This window comes from Chelonia mydas, chromosome 8, assembly GCF_015237465.2.
Source record: "Chelonia mydas isolate rCheMyd1 chromosome 8, rCheMyd1.pri.v2, whole genome shotgun sequence".
NCBI classification, from domain to species: domain Eukaryota; kingdom Metazoa; phylum Chordata; order Testudines; family Cheloniidae; genus Chelonia; species Chelonia mydas.
In genome coordinates, this window is record NC_057854.1 from 41496702 (window position 1) to 41508906 (window position 12205).

General features: G+C 50.3%; 1 protein-coding gene across 11 annotated transcripts in view; it reads right to left on the reverse strand.

Annotated features, from left to right (window-relative positions):
* LOC102945167 (nitric oxide synthase 1 adaptor protein) overlaps nt 1–12205 on the reverse strand; it is a 188816-nt gene that overhangs the window by 167430 nt on the left and 9181 nt on the right. For 2 of the 11 annotated variants that reach the window (XM_043520865.1, XM_043520863.1), the window contains exon 2: nt 9580–9686. The exons of the other annotated variants lie outside the window; for them this stretch is intronic. The gene's annotated coding sequence lies outside the window, so the exon portion shown is untranslated. The remainder of the gene's footprint in view (nt 1–9579; nt 9687–12205) is intronic. 11 annotated transcript variants of the gene reach the window in all.

A 12205-nucleotide genomic window follows, 5' to 3' on the forward strand; every position in this document is an offset into this window, starting at 1 on the left:
CTCACAGACCCCCCGTCATCCTGGGAATTAACTTACAGCGAGGCAGCATCACCACCTGCCTGCAAGCCTAACTATGCCTCTTCCTCTGCCCCCATGGCCCAGAATACCTGCACACAACCATGTTAGAACTTAGAAAATAAGAAGAGATTATCTTTTGTGCTCCATAAACTCCAACTACTGAACTAAATTTCCCAAGTATTTTTAAACAAAGAAAAGGCCTTTAGGACAGAGAACAAGCACAGAAATTTCATCTCCGATAAAGAATGTTTCAGAAAGTTATGAGTCCTCTGAAAACAGAAGCTTATAACGGAAAGTGTTCTGTGACCTCTTCTTTCGCCTCCACCAGCAAGCTAGAGCTACAACAAGGATGGGTGTTAATAGGCTTACAAACATGGGTTACTTCTTATTGGCCATGGATGCCTCATCATAAGCAAGGACCAGAGAAATGCACAAGGTGAGAAATGCAACAAGGGGCAATCCAAACTGATATTTACTCACAAAAGATAGCATTGGGAGAAGGGGGAGGGGCACCTGAGGAACCACCTGTGTTTACTAGCAAATTGCATTTGATAATCATATACACACAGCTGCTCCAGCTCTTTGCTCCCTTAAGTTTCATGCTGGCCACAGTGAATCTCAAAGCTGGAAAGAGGTGTAGCAGCACAGAGGGAGCAAGTGGTATGGAAGACATGAGCATAAGGACTAAAGTGAGGAGCCAGGAATGTGGCTGGGGCAGAAAGGAGAGACATGGGAACATCACGAGCAGAAAAAAAAATAAAACGAGGCTTCTCATTTTTAAATCTGATCTCCCTCCCTGAAATTAGAGACAGATGTCCCAAAGCAGGAGATGTACATACATAGCAATACCGCCTGTCTAGTGGTTGAAACACGGGACTGCAAGTCAGGACTCTCCAGTTCTATTCCCAGCTCTGATTTGTTCATGTTCATACTGAGTGATTGACACTTGCCTCCCCATCTGTAATGTGTAATTCACCGATTCATAGATTCCAAGGCCAGAAGGGACCATTCCGATTACCTAGTCTGAGCTCCTGTATTGAACAGGCCAGACAACTGCCCAAAATAATTCCTAGAGCAGATCTTGTGGACAAATATCCCCTCTTGATTTAAGCATTGTCAGTGATGGAGAATCCACCACAACCTTTGGTAAATTGTTCCAGTGGTTAATTACTCTCACTATTAAAAATGTATGCCTTATTTCCAGTCTGAATTTGTCTAGCTTCAACTTCCAGCCATCAGATTGTTATACCCTTTTCTGCTAGACTGGAGAGCCAGTTATTTAATATTTGTCCCCCAGGCAGGTATTCGTAGACTGTGAACAAGTCACCCCTTAGCTTTCTCTATAAACTAAACAGATTGAGCTCTTTGAGCCTATCACTATAAGGCAGGTTTTCTAATCCTTTAATCATTCTCATTGCTCTTCTCTGAGCCTCCCCCACGTTTATCAACATTCTTCTTGAATTGTGGAAACCAGAGCTGGACACAGGATTCCCAGCAGCAGTAGCACCAGAACCAAAGATGGAAAACAACCTCTCTGCTCCTACTCGAAATTCCCTGTTGATGCATCCCAGGATTGCATTAGCTCTTTTGGCCACAATGTCACACTGGGAGCTTGTCTTCAGTTCATTATGCACCACGATGCCCAAATCTTTGTCAGAGTCCCTGCTTCCCAGGATAGAATCCTCTGTCCTGTAGCTATGGTCGACATTTTTTGTTGCTAATTCATCTACCACACAGGGTGCTTGAGAGAGAACACTACTGTTTGTACAACGCTTTGACTTGGGGTTGGTGGCATGCAGGGTACCATATGGGACAATCAAAGTAGCAGTCTGAATTTCTCAGTTGCCTTCTGCCATAAAAGGAACCATTGCTCCAGGTCATGCAGGAAAGTCCACATCCTAGCCACAGGTGCACCTGGGATGCAGGTTTAGCTGGCCCCACCACGGAAAGTGGGGTTGGGCCGGTGAAGAGCTCACTCTATCTTAGTGCTAGATTACAAGATGGGAGGCCCCTGCCCTTTAACACTCATGAACCTTGGCCCGGGGTTCTGGAGCTCCCAGGGATGCCTTGTTGCTTTCAGTTATGTAAACACAGGACAAGAATGGGCTCAACAAGCTCACAGTGACCCTGATCCTCTTTTGGCTGGTCTCCATCAGCACTGTGTGCAGAGTGTTGGAGCTGTAGACTTCAGGGACCTGGCTAGATAGGGTGCTGTGAAGAACTGGGACTCAGTGGGCTGGGGGAGGAAGAGGAGGACAGGAGCAGCTCAGGAAAAAAGGTAGGACCATAAAGCTCTGTGTGTAAGTGGTTTGACAAAGCGAACCAGCAAAGAACCAGCCCTCTGCAAAGCCTGCGGGGCATTAAGAGGAGCCATATGTGCACAGCACACAGAGAAGGTTCAGGATGTGGCTTGCCAACATCTGGGCTTTTAGTAATAATCACCTTCAAATCCGCAGCCCCATTTCAGGAGGGAGCAAAAGCCAAGTGGCAGCATGCCTTTCACATGTTGTGAACAAATGATCCTTCACGGTGACATCTCAGCCCCGCGTGAGGAGAGCGGAGGGCAAACACAAGCCTTCCCAGTTCGGTCAGAGCAGCCCCTGAGGCTACGGCAAGATAAGCAGGTACCCAGGTGCTGAGAATACAGAGATGGCTGGATGAGCTCCACCTCCAGCTGGCAGCCTACCGACTCTTTCTCCATCAGCACTCCTCACGCTCATCTCTCCAGGCAGCAGCTGTCACTTGGACAATGCCGGGGCATCCAAGTAGCGTCCCTGCCCCCTAGGCCTACTCTACCTCCAGCACACTATGGGGCAGGTCTGTGCCCATGCAATGCTCCCAGAGCGTGGCACCTCCTGTCAGTCAGCACAGACACTAGGCTTTGAAATTTAATCCCTGCCCAGGAGCATGGCGCAGAGGCCAAGCTCTAAGCTGCTCGCTGTGGCAGACAGAGAAGTGAAAAGGCAGAAAAGGCACTCAAAATGCTGGCAGGGAGTTTGGGGCACTCTGGCATGGCAGGACTCTTTGCACACAGCTTTGCCAACAATGCTCAATCCCAACCCAGAGTCACACCTGCTATTGCAGTACTTGGCTTTTCCCCAGGCAGCAATTCTGCTGGACCAAACAGCAGCCAGGGCCACCAGGCACATTTAGCTGGCAGCCTGCGCTGCCAAGAGAGGCCGCATCAATGGGTTCATCTGCACAGTGCCAGGCATGTTCAAGCACTCCTGTTCGGTCTCCAGCAGCGACATTCTCCACACAGGCCTCGCCTGGTTCAGCCGTCCCCTCATTCCAATTAGAAGGAAGCCCCATATGAATGGGCCGTGGGGGGAATCTTTTCTATAATGAGGCGCTCTGGCAATGCTACAAAGGCAGCAGTTACATTGCAAACCCCAGGAGCTGCTTTGCGCTACATCACCGAGAGACACGGACAAGCAAACACAAAGCACCAATTCTGCAGGGTGTACTTGCAGCCCCACTCGCTGCTGACATCACCACTGTGCTTGCTACCAGAATGGCCCTGCTGCACCCCTTGCTGATGTCCAGCCAAGGGCAGGACTCCAGACCTCAGAGGAATTAAATGGGACTAACAGCAGAGTGCACACATTCGCAGCGGGGAAAGAATGCAGCTAGCTTAGTGAAGTGCAGGCACATGCTGTCATGGAGTCCCCGGGCGATGCTCTGGAACTGCTCCCTGTGAAGCCAGTCAGGACTCTGGTGAAGTCTCCTCTCTGTGAGCAGACTGTCCTCAGGGCAAGAAGGTCACACGGCTTCCACCTTCCTGGGTCTGACCTTGGAGCATTCAGCATCCTTTGCCCCCTGTGTGCTTCCCACAGTGAGTCCGCCCAGGCGAGGTCCTGGGGAAGCCAGAGGGCCCTGCACCCCAACTTCGCAGTCAGACATGACTCTTAGCCAGCCAGTAAAACAGAGGTTTATTAGATGACAGGAACACGGTCTAGAACAGAGCTTGTATGTACAGAGAACAGGACCCCTCAGCTGGGTCCATTTTGGGGGGCAGTGAGCCAGACAACCACGTCTGCACTTCACTCCACGTACCCAGCCAGCCCAAACTGACTCACCCTCTAGCCCCTCCTCCTCTGGGCTTTGTCCCTTTCCCGGGCCAGGAGGTCACCTGATTCCTTTGTTTTCCAACACCTTTAGCTATCACCTTGCAGGGGGGAAGAACCCAGGCCATCAGTTGCCAAGAGATAGAGTGTCTGCCATTTATGTACACTAGCCCTTTGCTCTGCAACAATTACACTCCCTTATCCCACCACCTAGAGACTTAGGAAATGCATAAGGGAAACTGAGGCACCCCTACAGTATTCAGAGAAAACATTAAGAACAGTCCCACTTCGTCACACATGCCCATCTGGCAAACCCCATTCCCTGATGCTGGAACCAAAGCATGTCCTCCTCCCAGCCAAGTGAGTGGGTGGGCCCTCTCCTACAGTCTGGCTCTTGAGGTGGTCCATTAGGCCATAGAGAGTGCCAGAGAAGGAGAGGTACAGCAGCTGGCAAGAACAGACAACACAGCTCCTAGCTCCCAGAGATGGACGGCTGCCAATTAGCAACCCACACATTCAAAGCACAACCCCCTTGCGTTGCTCCACGGGGCAAGCCAGGCCCAGGTAGGTCTCCTGACACCACCATTTGGAAGATGGGTAGACTTGCCAACGACTCCCAGAAGCAGCATGGATCACTGGGACTTCAAGCTACTCAAAATACTTTCCCCCCTTGTAGTAGGAGGAGAGCCTGAGACATAAGTCCTTGTATCAGAGGCCTGGTGTGAGGCAGGATCTGCTCAGAGAATCTGGCAAGAACAGGGCTCATATTGCAGAAATATATATTCCTAAGAAGTGCTAAGCACAGAGTACTCACGCAAACACATCCCGATATCAAGTGGTACCAAAACATCCCAATATCAAGGATGATACAAAAACATTCCCCAAGGATAACAGGAACACACTGACCCCTCCTAAAAGATAAGGTCAAGATGACAGTACGTAATAGAGATGTTTTGATGGAACCAACACGTACAAGGCGATGGGTGATAACTAGCCATGTCGAGGGGCAGTAACTAACTATGTCAGAGGGGCAGTACTAACTTGTTTGTTTTGGGATATAGAGATGTATCTCAGAGAAAGTATCTTTGTCTACCCTAGGGAGGAATGGAAAGTCCCGCCATTCACTAAGATGGTCCATTGTTATGGGCATACATGTATTAGTAGTCTAGTAGAGTTTGCGGGATACTAGTACCATGCTCCATCGACAATAAACCTGGCTGGGTGCCTTCGTCCCTTAACATATCTTGTGGTCATTGCTCAAGGTCTGCCGTGCCAGCTGTCTGCACAGGACTGGGGCAGCACAGAGGGAACACACACACGCAGCCAAACATCTATGAACATCTAACCACACTAGTGACCCCAACCACTGATCTGGTCCCCACAAAAAAGCAACTTCAAAAGACAAGGTATTTTGCAAATGACTTTCAGAAAGTTTTTGTTTTCAGAAAACTGTTACTGAAATAGTTATTGGAACATTTCATTTCCCAAAAACAGAAACTTTTGGTAAATCCAATTTTGTTGTAAGCCATTGTCAGAAAAACCCCCAAAATAATGGTTCCATTTGGATTCCTGCAAAATGGAAACAACTTCCAGATTCTGACATTCTTTGTGAAGAGAAAGTTTTTTCTTCACTTTTCAGGCATCAGAACCTCACCCAGTCAGCCTTGAGGTGACACGAAGGAGCGCAGCATGAGCCTGTAGTATGGCAATCCAGACCATCCAAAGAGGCACTCTGCCTACCTACCAGTCAGGCACAGTGTGCAGAGATCAGACCTGGAACACTGCCAGTTTACATCAGCCTGCTGGAGGCCTGCCCATCCAGGAGCACCTTGGCAGAAAAGCATCTGCGAACCCAGGACCAAGAAGCTATAGGAAGGAGCAATCCGGAGAGGAACAAGAAGCCAGAGCTCGTGGCCTTAGCCTGAGCCTGGGGGTCATCCCCAAACAAGCCTGCCCACCCAATCCCAGCCGTGGGAGCTATTTAAACACCTGGGTGGCCATTGCAAAGTACAATTGCCTCTCCATGGCCATTAATTAGAACATGCATCTCTACAGCACCCTTCATCCTGCAAAGCATTACACTGACATTAGTGATGAGGAGCACTTGCCCGCCACTGATTATCCACCTGGGAAGGAGAGGCTACAGCAACCAGCACCTTCTGCCCAGCAGCAGGAGGAGAAATGCTGGCCATGGAAACAAGCTCAGCCCCCTCCTGTTGCCAGTGCACACTGGGAGATGCCAGGTGCCACACAGAGCCATTAGAAGGGACACTAAGGCTCTGGGCAGGAGCAAGCAGTCATTTGATCACACATCTAGGGCTGGATGCACAAGGGACTTGCAAAGCTGGGTCTGTCCAAGCTCTCAGTAGCTCCCCTCCATGGAGTGAATCAAAGATGTGAAGCTCAGGCCCAGTGTTTTCAGAAGAGTCCAAGGGCCACTCCAGGTGCTCAGACATTGGTCAAGAGAGGCAGGGTTTAGCCAGCACTCACCAGGTTAAGGAGCCCGTGTACCAGTCCCCCAGTGGCTGCTCTGTCCCCAAACAACATGTTCCCTCCACATTGAGCTGCAAAAACTCCTGTTGTCTGAGCACCCAAAAGTGGGCCCCAGTGGCTCTGCCGAGTGCCTGCTTGACTCCCCCACAGCTCCACTGGTGGGAAGGGCAGGTGTGCTGTGCCTGGGGGAACTTGCCACGAACACAATGCCATGTGTGGGGGAGGATGGAGAGCCTATTCCTGATGCCTTGGGGCTCCTGGACTTGATAACTGGATTAGCAAATAGATGCTCCAGCCTCCCACTGCACACACAACTTCACCAGAGCCTGCAGCTTTACATCCTTTACATCCACACACCCCTTAGGCAAATCCTGTTCCCCTCGCTGCTCCCCTCCACTCCATGACTGCGAAGCAGCTGCCAGCCCACTCTTCCCAACCACACTGCAACTGCTACTCATAGTGCTGAAGGAGGCTGGTTCTCCAGATGTTCCCTGCTTTTTAGTACAAGGAGTCACAATGGCAGGGTTAAGTCACCTGAAAAGCAACACAATACCGCCTAGACCCAGCTCAGGCACTGGCTCAGAACCACCACACAGAAGAGAGAGCCAACTATTCTAGCACCAGCATTTTCTGCCATGCCCAAGGGGCTCTCCCAGCTGTGTGTGTGTGGGGGGGGGGGGGGGACGAGAAGACGGGACAGACCCCACACTGCTTAGCTTTTGGGACCTGACAGTCATGTGGAGAGCACAGGTGTGATGTCATCTGGATTTCCTCTGGTGTGCAAGCTAGGAAGTCACTGAGCCAGCAGTAGGGGAATGTTTCTCATTCTTACTCCATCATCACTGTCAGCCTAATGCTCCAGCTCCAATGGGGTCACCAGGAAATCCCAGGTGGCAGAGAGAGAGAGAGCGAGCGCGCCAGGGCAGGGAGGAGGAAGGAGAGCAGCTGAACCCAGTCCCCCACTGCAGGCTGGTGTATGAGTCGGGGAAGCTTGTGGCTGTCCCAGGATCCGCAGGAATTGCTGTATTCTGAGCCCCTGCCCCAGCTGTTCTGAGCTCCAGAGCTGTACTGCAGGAAGAGGCGCACAGCTTCCAACAGCAGCCCCCTGAATTGCACTGCTCCAGAATAGAGCAGGGGTGGGACTCCCTCCCCACACAGATCCCTCTTCCACAGCAGATTTATGGCCATGGGCTGGAATATGCACAATGCAGCTTATATGGCACTCCAGCCCCCTGCATTTGTGCATTCCTCTGAGCCACCCTCTTGCTCTTCCTCTGGGACTAGGTACCCAGTAATACAGCGATTGTTTAAAGAGGAGGGAGAGGGGAAGTTGAGTCAGATCACATGGTGCACGGTCAGAACTCGTAGAAATAGGAAGTCGGACCTCAGCTAGCTGAATGGTATGGAAATGTCCTTCGGTTTTCAGCCTGGCCTAGCCACATGGCTGTGGTGGGCCCCAGGCTCAGCTGATGGGTGAAAGCTCTGCCCCATCAGATGGTGTGAATGGCATATCCAGTTCTGCATGGACTGTATAACCCAGGCTGGTAGCTTCAATGGGCTATCAGCTCAGCCCTATGGCACAGCCACGGGACGCACCATGGGAATAACCCTAACTTCAGACAGCTCCACCTGAAGTCAACACAGGATGAAGTACGGACAACTAGTATTTGGGGTGGAGGTGGTGGTGGTGAGGAGATTCAAGAAGCAAGGCCCAAAACAGAAAGAAAGTCCCTCTGTATTATAACATGTAATGGTCAACAGGCCACTATTAAAAAACAACACTAAAAGGAACACTAAGGTTTCAGGGGGAAGCTCTCTGAAGCCACAAACTGGCTTGGGTACAGCTGCAATACCAAGTCACCCTCTGCATGTGCATTATGGATTGAGGGGCTTATTACATGGCTACATGTTATTTCTCACATATCCTACATCTCTCCTTAAATCTTCAGATCCACATGGGTAGCACCTGTTGGAAAGATAGAGTGATGGCTGAAAGATTGTTAATGGCTCAATATTAGGGCATCCCATTATCTGTGCACACCCAGTACAAAACAGAGAAGTGTTTCAGTCACATACTACTTGCCAAGTTACATTAGACTGCTCTATAGTACCCATTTTAAGGGTGGGGAGGGTCCTTACAATGGATGCAGAGTTTGCTATAGGAGCCCTCACTTGCAGAATCCGACAAGGATAAATTCTCTCTGGTCTTATCCACCGCCTATATGCACCAGCTGTGAGAACTCGGGAGACATCAGAGGCTCAAATGCCCACCAGTCTATCTATCCTTCCCGTCCTGTGACACCACCCACCACAAGCTGCTCTCAAACTTGGCCAGGTCAGCCCATAGATTAACTCCAGCCAACTGTTCTTCGAGGAGATGCTGGGTGTCAGAGGAAAGCACTTGGAGCAGCTTGTGGCCATGGTCCAGTTGCTGAGTTAAGACAGTCACACATGGACAAGCCAGTCTGCAATTTAGGAAGCTCCCAGACTCCCTGCTGATGCAAGACTCCCACATAGCAGCATCCATGAGCAATGCGCTGGGTCATCTCTGGTTGGCTAGGAGAGCATGTGCTATCCTGGATGGCCTCAGTGATACAGGCCTTGGTCCCCGCACATCTGGACTACACCACTGCAATGTATCTGGGCGTACAACCATCACACTTAAGGAAACTCCAACTAGCATTGCATCTCCTTGGCAACATGAGTTGCCCTGAGCACATCACACTTCTTCCACCTACCTCCACTAATACGAACAGGGCTGGTTTGTAAATCCACACCCTGTTTTCCCCCTGGGAGTGGAAGGGAGAAGAAGAAAAAGAAACGAGGACCAGAAGTGGCAGAGGCTCCCTCGGTCACTATGTCTTGCTATACACAGAGATAGGCATAATACAAGAGCACAAACAAACCTAGGTAGACAAAGGAGTCCCTGAGTTCAATATGAGCTTAATCCCTGTTCATTAGACTGTAATAGACTCGGTCTGGAAGGTACCTATCTACTCACCTGCCCCTCCCAGGTCCCGCTCCATTCCCCTTCCCTTCCTGGGTTCCTCGGACCCCTTCTGACCCCCGCTTCAGGGCTGAGCCGAGAGGTGGGGAAAAGAGAGAAACCTACAAAGGGGCACAGGAAGGGCACACGCTGAAGTAGGACATGTCTATGCACTTCTCTGTACCGGCATGGAGCAGCTTCTAGGGGTTTGCACTATATTTTGATTAGTGCTGAAGCACAATGCCTGCATTAGGTGTAGAGCTCTCCCCCCACAGCTGAGATAGCAGTTAGCTCTCCTTTATAAGCCCGATTTTTCAAACCCCCTTCCCTGCATCCGCTCCAAAAATAATCCAGTTTTCTGGAGGTTTTGCCTGTTGCATCTCCTCCCAGGCCTGAGTCTTCCTGGGAAGACACAGATGTTTGGAAGATGGAGCTGTAGTTTACACGTTACACTCTTTGGGCTCCTGGTCTCTAGCAGCCAGGCCTGAAGCCCCACACTTGCTATGTTCCACAGGACTCCTGGAGCAGATATCCCAGTACTTGAGGCAGAGTTAATGAGGGGGCTAAGAGATAACATTTCTCCTTGTCCTGTCTTCTCATTATGTATTTCTGTATGTTTGTAATCTGGCTTCTGGGCTCAGCCCAGAGATTTGAGAGGGAGGAATCTGCAGCGAGGAATGGGGCATGGGAGAGACAGGGGCAGATGAAAGAGCAGCACTCTCAGAAAGTTGAGGTCTCTAGGGGTGGCAGGACACTAGCAAAGCATGGAGAGTGCAGGGAACCCCAGGAGCAAGAAGTGTACCTGGAATGGGGGCCAGGAGGAGACAGCAGGGAAGTGGGTCATGCTTACAAGGAGTGTGCATGTCACCTGGGGAGACAGAGAGCTTAACATCTCCCATACAAAAAAACCCTCCCTTTCTCCTCCACCACCCCATAGCCCATGCAGTATAACCAGCCCACCTCCGGATCCGCTCGCTTTAGTGGGGGGGAGCTAAGTCTTGGGGAGGAGGGGGCCATGGAAGTCCCACATAAACCTTGGGGGTGGCTTTAAAACACGTTTTACTTGAGTCGTGTAGCCAAAGACCCTTGCTAACCAAAGAGCCACGGCGGAGAGCATACAGCCGACGCCCAAGTTCGATGTCTCTGAAAGTCCCACATACTAGGCAGACCTGCTCACTGCCACACAGAGACGCTACCAGGTCCCCTTATCACGCGAATCCCTCTCCCGCTGCCCAGCCAACACCACTCTCACAAATCTAAGCTCTCTAGGACAGTGACCATCATCTTATGTGTTCGTACAGCACGTAGCACAACAGGGCCTTGGTCCAGCAGGGCACTAGGACTCCTATGCACTCCAGCCTCACAATAAATAAACCTCTGAATAAATTCATGTCCTACTCCAAAAAGCCATTTCCACCATTCACCTGGTAACCTGGGGCCCAACTTGGCGTGCCTTTTGCCAACTGTACTGCTGCTTCTCAGCCAGGCATCTCCTTCCTGCCAGTAGGAAGCCTTCATCTTTCTCGGTGGCAGCGCTGAAGCCTGCAGTCCTCTCTGCAGAACAGGCTCAGCACTGGCAGTATGTGGTTTCCTCACACAACGGTCTACACAAAACACAGGCCACCAAACATCAACAGCAATTAGTCCCTACAAACTGTGGTCAGCCCATAATCATACTAGGAAGCTAGTTCTTTAGCTCAGGTGATACAGGTCTGGATAGAAAAGCAAAGAGGTTCTAGGTTCAGACCCCACAGCTATCCCAAAGAGGGGCATTGTTACACTGGCTATGCTGCCTGTCACCACAAGACCACAAAATGCTCCCAGAGCCAGGAAGAAAAATCATGAATCCTGATACCCAGTGTCACACTGCTGTTATGCACTGGTGTTATCCACTTGGCATTGTCCATACTGGGTTTCCCTCTATGGGCTGCCTGGATAGAGGATAAAAGAATGCTCCCCCTGCTGTGGCTAGAGTAGAAGAGGGCTGGGCTGGGGATCTAAAGGCTGTTGGTTCAAACCCTGCTAATACCCCACGTGAGAATGAAAAAAATTACATCTAGGTATACAAGTTAGCACAGGGGCCTTGGAGCAATTATTACAAGGACTTTACATTGCAGACCACCAATTTAGAAGGCATCTGTTTTACTATTGCATATTCACTTGTACTTCTTTAATGGGAATTGTCTATTTAATCAAGGGCTTGCCAGACTGAGAGGCGCTTTGGAGGGGGATATTTTGCCACTCCATGTGCATGTGCAGCATGTGCAGAAAGGGTCGAGATCTGTCTGTGTCAGCTCCACAAAGGTCAGAACTGGATTTAATAAACATCTCTTTCCAGAAAGTAGCCTCCCTCCGAAAGATGTCACACTGTCACATATAGGTGGGTTTGATGCCTTGGGACACAGAGCCTTTTGCCTGGAGGCAAAAAAGTTCGAAAACCACTGCTCTAGAGGAACTGTGGGAGCTAGAAAGAGGAAGGAGCAGCAGAGAAGGCACTGTTAAATAAATAAATGGATATTTAAAGAGTAACAAGAAATCTAAGAGTGGGAATCTGCGCCAGCTCCCCCATGACAAAGTGCAGCTCAGGGTTCTTTTATCTCAAGGCTTCAGCAGTTTAAGAGGTCTGGCTTTTGATTTCATG